Source organism: Alnus glutinosa, chromosome 14, assembly GCF_958979055.1.
Source record: "Alnus glutinosa chromosome 14, dhAlnGlut1.1, whole genome shotgun sequence".
NCBI classification, from domain to species: domain Eukaryota; kingdom Viridiplantae; phylum Streptophyta; class Magnoliopsida; order Fagales; family Betulaceae; genus Alnus; species Alnus glutinosa.
The window spans coordinates 13278860-13288316 of record NC_084899.1 but is presented as its reverse complement, the minus strand read 5'-3'; the positions used below and the strand labels follow the sequence as shown (position 1 = coordinate 13288316).

General features: G+C 34.0%; 1 long non-coding RNA gene across 1 annotated transcript; it reads right to left on the bottom strand.

Annotated features, from left to right (window-relative positions):
• Nucleotides 1–1869: 1869 nt before the first annotated feature.
• LOC133857816 (uncharacterized) lies at nucleotides 1870–4571 on the bottom strand. The gene is made up of 2 exons (XR_009898382.1): nucleotides 3953–4571; nucleotides 1870–2189 (listed from the first exon to the last, which is right to left on the bottom strand). It is a non-coding gene; the product is annotated as an uncharacterized LOC133857816 (long non-coding RNA).
• Between the last annotated feature and the right edge of the window lie 4886 nt (nucleotides 4572–9457).

Here is a 9457-nt window from a genome sequence, read left to right as displayed (position 1 = left end):
AACAGTTAAAAAAAAAAAAAAAAAAAAAAAAAAAAAAAAAAAAAAGACTTATTAGAGCTTCCTTATGTGTATATTAAGTGAATGCTTTAAAAAGGCTTTAAAGAGGCTTCTTTTTCATATGTATATATATTAAGTAAAGCAAATAACAACGTAATAAATGTGGCCCCATTCTAAAAAGTGAAATTGGTAGTGATTTTGTTTGGATTAGGACTCTCTACAATTATTTATTTGAATTCGAGAGAATTCGGACATGTGATTGTGTGAAACTACTTATAAGACTCACCTGACCAAAGAAAAATTGGGATGCCCAACCACTTGTCCAGTCAAGCAGATTTCATAAGTGGTCTCTCACAATCACCTGCCCAAATTGTATTTAATTCAGGCAAATAATTATAGAGGATCCTGATCGTGTTTGTTTTGTTGCAAGTTGCTACCTTTGTGTACATAGTGCTGCATTATTTAAAATTATAAGCACACTTTTGTTTTTTTGTTTTTTTAAGAAATACCATCTAAAAACATTGTCATATGTCCATTATTGCCGCATCAGCATATATATATATATATATATATATATATAAATTTCTAAAAAAAAAAATGATAAAAGAGTACGAGAATAAATATGTATTAAAGAAAAAAAAAAAAAAAAAAAAAAAAGAGAAAAAAAGACTATATATTTATGAGCCTCAAGAGTTGGTAATATGGGTGATCAATGATGAATGAATGGTCACCAATGAATGCAATTATGGGCCTCCTTGCACCATCCGTTTCTCATTAATATTGGTGGGGTTATTTTTTTACCATTTGTCCTTTTTAAAAATTTGTAATTATCAAAATAATTGAAAGAAAGTCGTTTTCATATTGCATTCACAAGTTTCCTTTGTAGAAAAGATAACGTGGGACAGCAGCAATATTTTAAAACAAGCGACTTTTCTTCCAAGACATGTAAGGTGGGTACACCAAAAGCTAACCTAACTACAATTTCTTTCAATTCCGACTCAATTAATTCTCAGCTACTCAACCCCAAATGTTATTGTAATGCGGCACCCACTTGTGATTCATGTCTTACCACTTTTTCTCCAACCTTCATGCATGGTTTCCACGTACTTGGGGATCGTTGATCGTAGAAGAACTTACTTTATTTCATCAGTAACTATTCTTTAAATAATACATAACTTTCTTTTACATATAACTACTCATGAGAGTAGTTTGTTGAAATTAAACTGCTACTCGATCTCCCACTTGGAGAGTCCTTTTATTCTACTACTATTGCTACCTTGATAACATCTAGTGATTCTCTTGTTTCCAATGAAAATTTCTGGAAATTGAATGAATTTCTCACGTTGCTTTCACGATTTACCTTCAAACTTTGACTTTATCAAAACCAGACATTCTTTTCACCAGAACTTGCATGACATTGTTTGTATAGTTGTTGAGCTCATGTGACCTTCTTGCCCATCATTCTTTATTTTTATTTTTTTTTCATTTCACATCTCTGAAAAAAATTTCATGGATCAACCGCAAATAGGCTCCTCTTTTTCTTTTCAAGTTTTGAAAGTTTCATTATGTAAATTCTCTCTTTTATTTTTTTTTCTCAATTTTATTACCCAAACATAGAAAGCTCCTCCCTTTTTACCTTTTTTTTTTTTTTTTTTTTTTTTTAGGTCATTTGGTTAGCGTATAGGATCAGAACTGGTTTGAATATTCAAATCGTTGGATGATATGTCATGTGCTTAAATTACACCCCCCCTTCCTCCCAAAAATGCAAGATCAAAGGAGGAGAGCTGTAACGATCCACTTTTTACAAAAATGCGTAAGTTTTTATATATGGATAATTACGTGTCATTAACCATTCAGAGACAATAAATCTCGTAGCGAAAAATACGAATATCTTTTTTTTTTTCTTTACAAACGTCAGGGACAATTCCCTTACAATACATATAGAGCTTTTACTAAAATCCTCTAGAAATACATTAAAAGTTCTTTACATTAATTACAAAGAAACATGTGTCACATAAGACACGAAAGCATTCATGGAAACTTACTAAGTATAAGTAAATTCCTAAACATGTTACATACAAAATAGTATAAACATTTACAAGTACAAAGCACTAAAACCTAACTACAATAGCTTTAAATCTCTTGAGCTAGCAATAAATCCAATCTATAATCTTCAGAACCTGCTCAAACATCTATGAGACAGTGGTTATAACCACAACCCCATAGTTCCATAAGTGAGCTAACTGTCATTCAACAATATCATGATTTACGCGTTATTTAAGGAACATATATGACATAATGATTAGGTGACAGTTTTCTATGCAAAGTTTAACAGTTCAATACAGTCATTGCACTCCTCTCGTCTAGGGCCATTCCCCCAGTGAGCGTCTTTCTCGAGGCCGTTCCCACTACATTACATTTTGATTAGCTTATTTTCGCACTAGCAGAGTACGTCACACGTCACTCTACTAGCACTTTGAGAAACGTCGACTCCAATATGAATTATTAGGGTTTTCGGTTTCAGGCACTATTCTCATCCTGAACCTTTGAGAGACGTTGACTCCAATATTAATAGATTGATTATTAACAGTATGCAATAATCAGTCACACGCATCCAATTAAAACAAAACATAAACACAACACTATTGAAATCCAGTACTACCCTCAATAAGTAATTTGTACTTATAGTATATATCTATATATATATAAATAAAAGGTTAATATCATTACTTTCTATAAATCCATGCCTAAACATGAACCCTAACCATTCATAGATGCATTTTCCACAATTCACATAACTTATCAAGATAACATTCAACCTAGGTTTCAATTAGCATTTGAGTGCAATCCAAAACCCCAAACTCAATTTCTAAAGCATGGATAAATCAGCCAACAAGAAACCTATGCACATTCCTAACAAGATATTAATATCACATGGTCAATTAAAAGTCTCACTAATCTCATACCAAATCAACTAACAGAACATCCATTTTAAAACATATTAACTCTAACAATTATTTCAACCAACATATATTAGAAATCACACCAAAATAGCATACTCAATTTCTATAATTAATATCAAACCATATAACAACTCAACAACAATACTCATACATTTTCCTTAGATTATAAAACTCATTTACATAATATTCAACTCTTTTCATTTTAAAAGAATTCCTTTTAAAACATCAATATCAAACTATTAACATCTTTTATGATAAAAGTACCACATAAATTATATTTGACAAGTGAACCAAAATACCAATAACACTAGCATATATCCAATTCTAGAAATAACAAGCACTTGAGTAAAATATCACATATTAATTATCAACAACTATGTATAATCCCTAATACACTTAGCTTTAAACAAAACATCTTAATCCCACATAGCTAAAACATCCAACAACTCACATACACTCAGTTAGATAAACAGGAAATTCCTATCATCAAAACTCATCAAAATCCCAACCATAAAACCAATTACCAATTACCACATAATTACCCAAATCTCCTACTCAATCCATGGTTCAATAACCTAACAGAAAATAAATGCTTCTAAAATCATCACAAACCAAAATCAGTTCATCCAACATCTTTATCATTCGGCCAACACAGGGGAACAATAACTCACAGGTTCGGTTGGCTAGCACAACAACAGAGGAATAACACAACTCCAAGAACACAGAGGTGCATGGCTAAACAGGGAAAAACACTACAAAATCCTCAACAATTTCAATAATCAAACACAACCCAACATCACCGCAACCAAACACCACATAAGCACTCACTGGCCGAAACAACACACAAAGTAAATCACAAATCGTTCCAAACCAAAATCATCAATTCTTAAACCATGCATAGCCGAAACACAATCATAGAGAACCCCCAAAAATCATTAAACCCTAATTCAGCAATAGTCAAATCAATCCACAAAATTATAGGATTTATATACCTTAGGGATTTTCTCAGAAAATCCACCGGAATTCCCCACTGATTCCGCCGGAAAAGTCGCCGGAAAACGCACATGGAGGACTGGGTCTCCTCTCGGGTTCAACGGGTCATGGGTCTCACGGGTTTCTACGGTTCACCGGTTGCAAGGCTCACCGGAAATCGCTCATCCATTGCCGGATTTCGAATCTCAGGCCGCCGATTTGTCTCTGGTTCGCAGGAGTTCGTTAATGGAGGATCGGGTCCTCACGGTTTCACGAACCGCCCGGGTTTTCTCTCTCGGGGTCTGGCGGGTTGCAGGTCACGGGCTCGCCGGAAATCGGCTCCCCTTGCTTCACCGGCGTCGATCCATGGAGGATCGGACCTCCCTTGGCTACGGGTAGTCCGGTTCCATCTCCGGCTCCCTCTCTCCCGATCTCTCAGTCTCTGCCTCTCTCTCTCTCTCTCTCTCTCTCTCTCTCTCGAATCTCATCTCTCTGATCTCTCCCTCTCGACCTCTCAATCTCACTCTCTCCTCTCTCTCTGTGTTCGGGTGAGTAGAACAGAGAAGAAGGAAGAAGAGAAAAGAAGAAAGAAGAACTAAAGAGGAAAGAAGAAAGAAATTAATAAAGAAGAGGAAGGAAGAACCGGTATTCTATTGAAGGTGTAGGATATTATTTCTTTTTTTTATTATTATTATTATTAAGTTTAGTAAAATCTCTTTTATAAAAATATCTCTTATACAAATATTTTGAGATACTTTATTTGTAGGTATTTTTATCTTGGATATTTACCATTATGTATAATTCATTAAAATTATAATCGAAGTCCGTTTTAAATCTAGTTCGTTTCATCGTCAATATTATTACCTCAATAATATATATATATATATATATATTACATGAGAATATTATACACAGTAAATATTATATAATAATATTATTCATTAATATTATTAGCCCACTGAATAATTCAGTCTGTCTATTTATTAATCCTGTAATATTATTGGAGCCTAATAATATTATCATTTATTTATAAAAATCATGGTTTATAAATAATAAGACCAAAGAATGTTTATTTTCATAAATATTCATTTATTCTTTATTATTTATCGAGGATTAAAATATCATGTTTAAAACTACATATTTTATTAATTGATGAGCATGAATATTGTTTCCTACAATATTAATTAAGCCGTTCGAATGTCGAGTCTTGAGAATCGAATGTCAATTCTAGACTTGTCTATTTTATTCAATCTTATATTCTAATTTAAGACATTTAATTTAATTACTTAAAATCTGGGGCGCTACAAGAGCGAATGTTGAGCTTGTAGTCCTTAAATCTGGTTGACACAATTAATTTGGAAAGAACATTTGCTAGCTAGTCCTTGCTTGGAATATTGAAGAGGATTTTTTGTAATGACTTGTCGGCGACAAAGTCGCGAACAAAGTGGAAATCTATCTCCACATGCTTGGTTTTTGCATGAAAGGCGGGATTGATGGAGAGGTATGTTGCACCAATATTGTCACACCAAGATCACGTAGGAGAGCTTGTATCCAAAGAAGCTTGTTGTGAGTTTTTAATGAGTACTCGCAAGTGCACGAATCGTTTGCAATATAGTGTGTGCAAGTGCGAGGTCGAATCCACAGGAAAATGGTCAAAAGTTAGTGTTTTGCTTAATCAACCTCATTCTAACCTAGTTCCAAGAGTTTGAGGGTTAAACATGCACAAAAAATGCTAAGTTAAAGAGGAAGAAATGCAATATGTAAAAAGGGACTAAGGCTAAGGAATTCACCAAAACAAATCCAACAACTCACACTCTTAGTTTCCACTTGAACACCCAAATAACATTAAGCTTATGGTGTCATTCAAGTCTCTTAACCATCAACCTTAGAACCATTAAATGAATCAAACTCAAAGATAAATCACAAAGAGTACCCATTTGAAATCAAATCATCCATTGTATCCATTCAAAGAATAAATCACAATGGATATCATCATTCAAACCGATAAAACAATTTATCCATCGGTTGAAACACATTAAATGTCCTATTTCTACCACTAACCACATTCATTGCAAAAGATAAAACATTAAATGAATGGAACTTGAACAACATAATGATATAGCATTAAATGTGCAAGTAGTACTACAAAAGTGTGAGTGTCATCAATGGAGAGGTTTCATCCTCAACCTTAGTTGAGAGTTCTAGCCTCCCATGACTAAGAACACCACAAAAACTTGAAGAACAAATATGAAAATAGAAGAAAAGCTTTACAAAGAGAAGTATCTAAAGAAAAGAGCTACTGAAATAAAGTACAAAATGCATGAAATTAAACTTAGCTACTGCTCTCAGAACTCTCTCCAACAAGGAGGCATGGCTATGGCTTTATAGAAGGAAATTAGGGTTAGAAACCCATGTAAAATGACTCATCTAACCCCCTCTAGAGTTCCTCTCTTGCTAGAGACAACCAAGATCACGAAACCAGCGTGTTCTGCTGCGAAAATCAGAGGGAGAACTGCTTTTGTCATGGAGAAGCTCTTGATTGGGCGTTCTGGCGCGCTTCTGCAACAGTCAGTTATGGGAAAAATCGATCGATCGACTTTTGAGTTCGATCGATCGACTTTCCAGGACTTCCGAATTTCTAAGCATTTCCACATGAAATTTTGTCATTCCTCTCTTATTGACCTATAAAACACAAAAACTAACAAAAACATCAAAAAATAGCAAGGCTAAAGGTCTAATTAATGTAAATCAAGGGGTCCAAATATACAATATTTGGTACTCATCAAAGCTCGGCAGTAATATTTGATACAGCTTTATATTTTGCTTCTAAGGATAATCTAGAGATAGTGGGTTGTTTTCTAGAACTCCAAGAAAGAAGGTTCAAGCCAAGGAATACACAATAGCCACCAACATAAAGTCTTCCATTAGAGAAGCCAGCCTAATCCGCGTTTAAAATGCTTCAAGTGAATATGATTAGGGGTGTGCACGGGGGGCAGGGCTGTTTTCCACCCTTTTTGGCCCCACCCCCACATAATTTCCAACCCGCAAACCATACTTAATAAGGACAGCCCGTACAGGCGGATCACTGCGGGGCGGGGATTGTGGGGCGGGGCGGGTATTTTGAGTGGCATTTACGTAATTTTGATTTTAATTTGTAAAAAATAAAAATTCGAAAAAATACTGGTTTTTTTAATAAAAAAATTAAATTCATATTATTTTTTGACAGAATCTTATGAATTCTTATGAATGCAAAGTCAGATTTTTAGAGATTCCGCTCTGTTTCAGTAAAGAAAAAAATTATAATTTCAATCGTTCCTATTTCCATACAAGAACATTTTCCATGGAATTAGCCTTGTAAACTAAACTAAAAGCCCTATTAATTATAAGATAAAATTCTAAGAAACATGATTTCTATTTTTTCCAATCAACAAAGCATAATGAATCAATGACAAGAATAAAAAGCTATAATATTTCACTATTCCATGTCATCAATTTTCTTGTCTTTTCCAGAAGTAATGAAAAGATTATTTCAAATAACAATACAATGAAAATGTGTACACTTTAACATCCCATGAAATTGAACCACAAAAATTGTATTTCCCACACAATGAAATGAGTCTACTAGTTAGTAAACAACTAAACATGCAAAAATATAATAGTCCATCGGTTAGTAAACATGCAAAAATATAACAGTCTACTGGTTAGTAAACATGCAAAAATATAACAGTGAACCAAAACAAATTAAAACAAAAGGAAAAAAGGAAGAAGATGAAGACAAAGAGACAGATTCCCTCTTCTAGCCTTCTAGGAAGCTCCATAACCTGCAACACAAACAAACAAATCTAGCAGTACAACACAAACAAACAAATCCTAAAGTTTCAACACAACCAAAATGTCCAAACCAAGCTAATAGCACACATAAAATTTAAGTTACATAAAAAAACTAAAAGATAGTAGCAGAATGTCAGAATGCAACTTTAGTCTTCTTCACTCTCCAGTCTCCACTCTTCAGTCTTCACGCCACTAATCATCCTCAAGCAAAATATTGATGTTCTTCAAAATCATTCCTACAAAAAATGAAACAAAAAAAGAAAAGAAAAAAGAATTACATTCTCGATTGAAATCAATAATTAGTGTTTATAAATAGCGAATTAAATTAAGAAATGAATAATAGGAAGCTTACCAGAATCAAGCTTATGACTTTCAACATCTTCAACTATCTCTGTGTCACTGCTTAGGGGTTTAGAGCTTAACCAATTTTGTGCACATATCAATGCTTCAACCGTATTTGGGGCCAATGAACTTCGAAAAGGATCCAACACACGCCCTCCAGTGCTAAACGCTGACTCTGAAGCAACTGTTGTAATGGGAATGACCAACACAATACATGCTATCTGGGCAAGTACTAGGAATTTGGTTGAGTTCACCTTCCACCAATTTAAAATATCGAAATTTGCATTTGGTTTTTCAACCTCCTCCATCAAATATCGATCTATCTCCGATTTGCAATGAACATCACTTTTAGAAGTTAGGTCCTTATGAAACCTATTCATGAAGTGAAGCGAAATGTTCTCAGTTTCTTCTACATTGATTGAGGAACCTTGAGGAAATGCACTACCACATTCAACTTGAGATGAACTCTCTCCAACATTAAAGTGATCATACAATTGTTGAAGGTTGTGCTTCAATTTTTTCACCATTTTAGTACATTGCTCCTCACTAAGAACATCTTTGAACCAATATTCCAATGACCCCAACTTGGTTCGTGGATCAAGTATAACAGCAATAAACATCAACACATTAACCCTATCAAGATCCCCCCAATACTTATTGTACTTCATCAACAATTTATCCGCCATAGAACTCAATATATAATTCCCACTCTCACTATAAGCTTGAAAATGCATTTGAATGCCATAAATTTCTTGAAAATACATATTACATGTGACATACAAAGACCCCGAAAGTCACATTTAACTTCATAAAAAAGTTTGAGAAACTTGAGAAAAATCCTAATACGAGCCCAATCATCATAATTAGGAGGTCCCAAACCTTTTTTACCACTCTTTTTATCAAACAACGAAGAAACATAATTTCCATCATGATCTTCCATTAAGTCAAAAGCAATTTGACATTTTTCAGCACCTTCCAACATTTGAAATGTCGAGTTCCATCGAGTTGGAATATCAAGACATAACAAACCCTTGAAAGTAATTTTTTCTCTTTCTATACAAGTCTTAAAGTTCTCAAATCTTGAAGGAGAAGACTTCACATATTTCACAGCACTTCTAACCTTCACAATTGAGTTATCAACCTCTTTCAAACCCTCAGACACAATTAAATTTAAAATGTGTGCACAACATCTCACATGCATAAACTGATTCTCTAATATGGCGCCAACCTTATGAGCAGTTCTCTTCCTCAAGTAATCCAAAGCGGTATCATTCGAAGACGCATTATCAACTGTGACAGTGAAAATGTTACTAATACCCCACTGAATCATACATGTCTCAATCTTTTGCCCA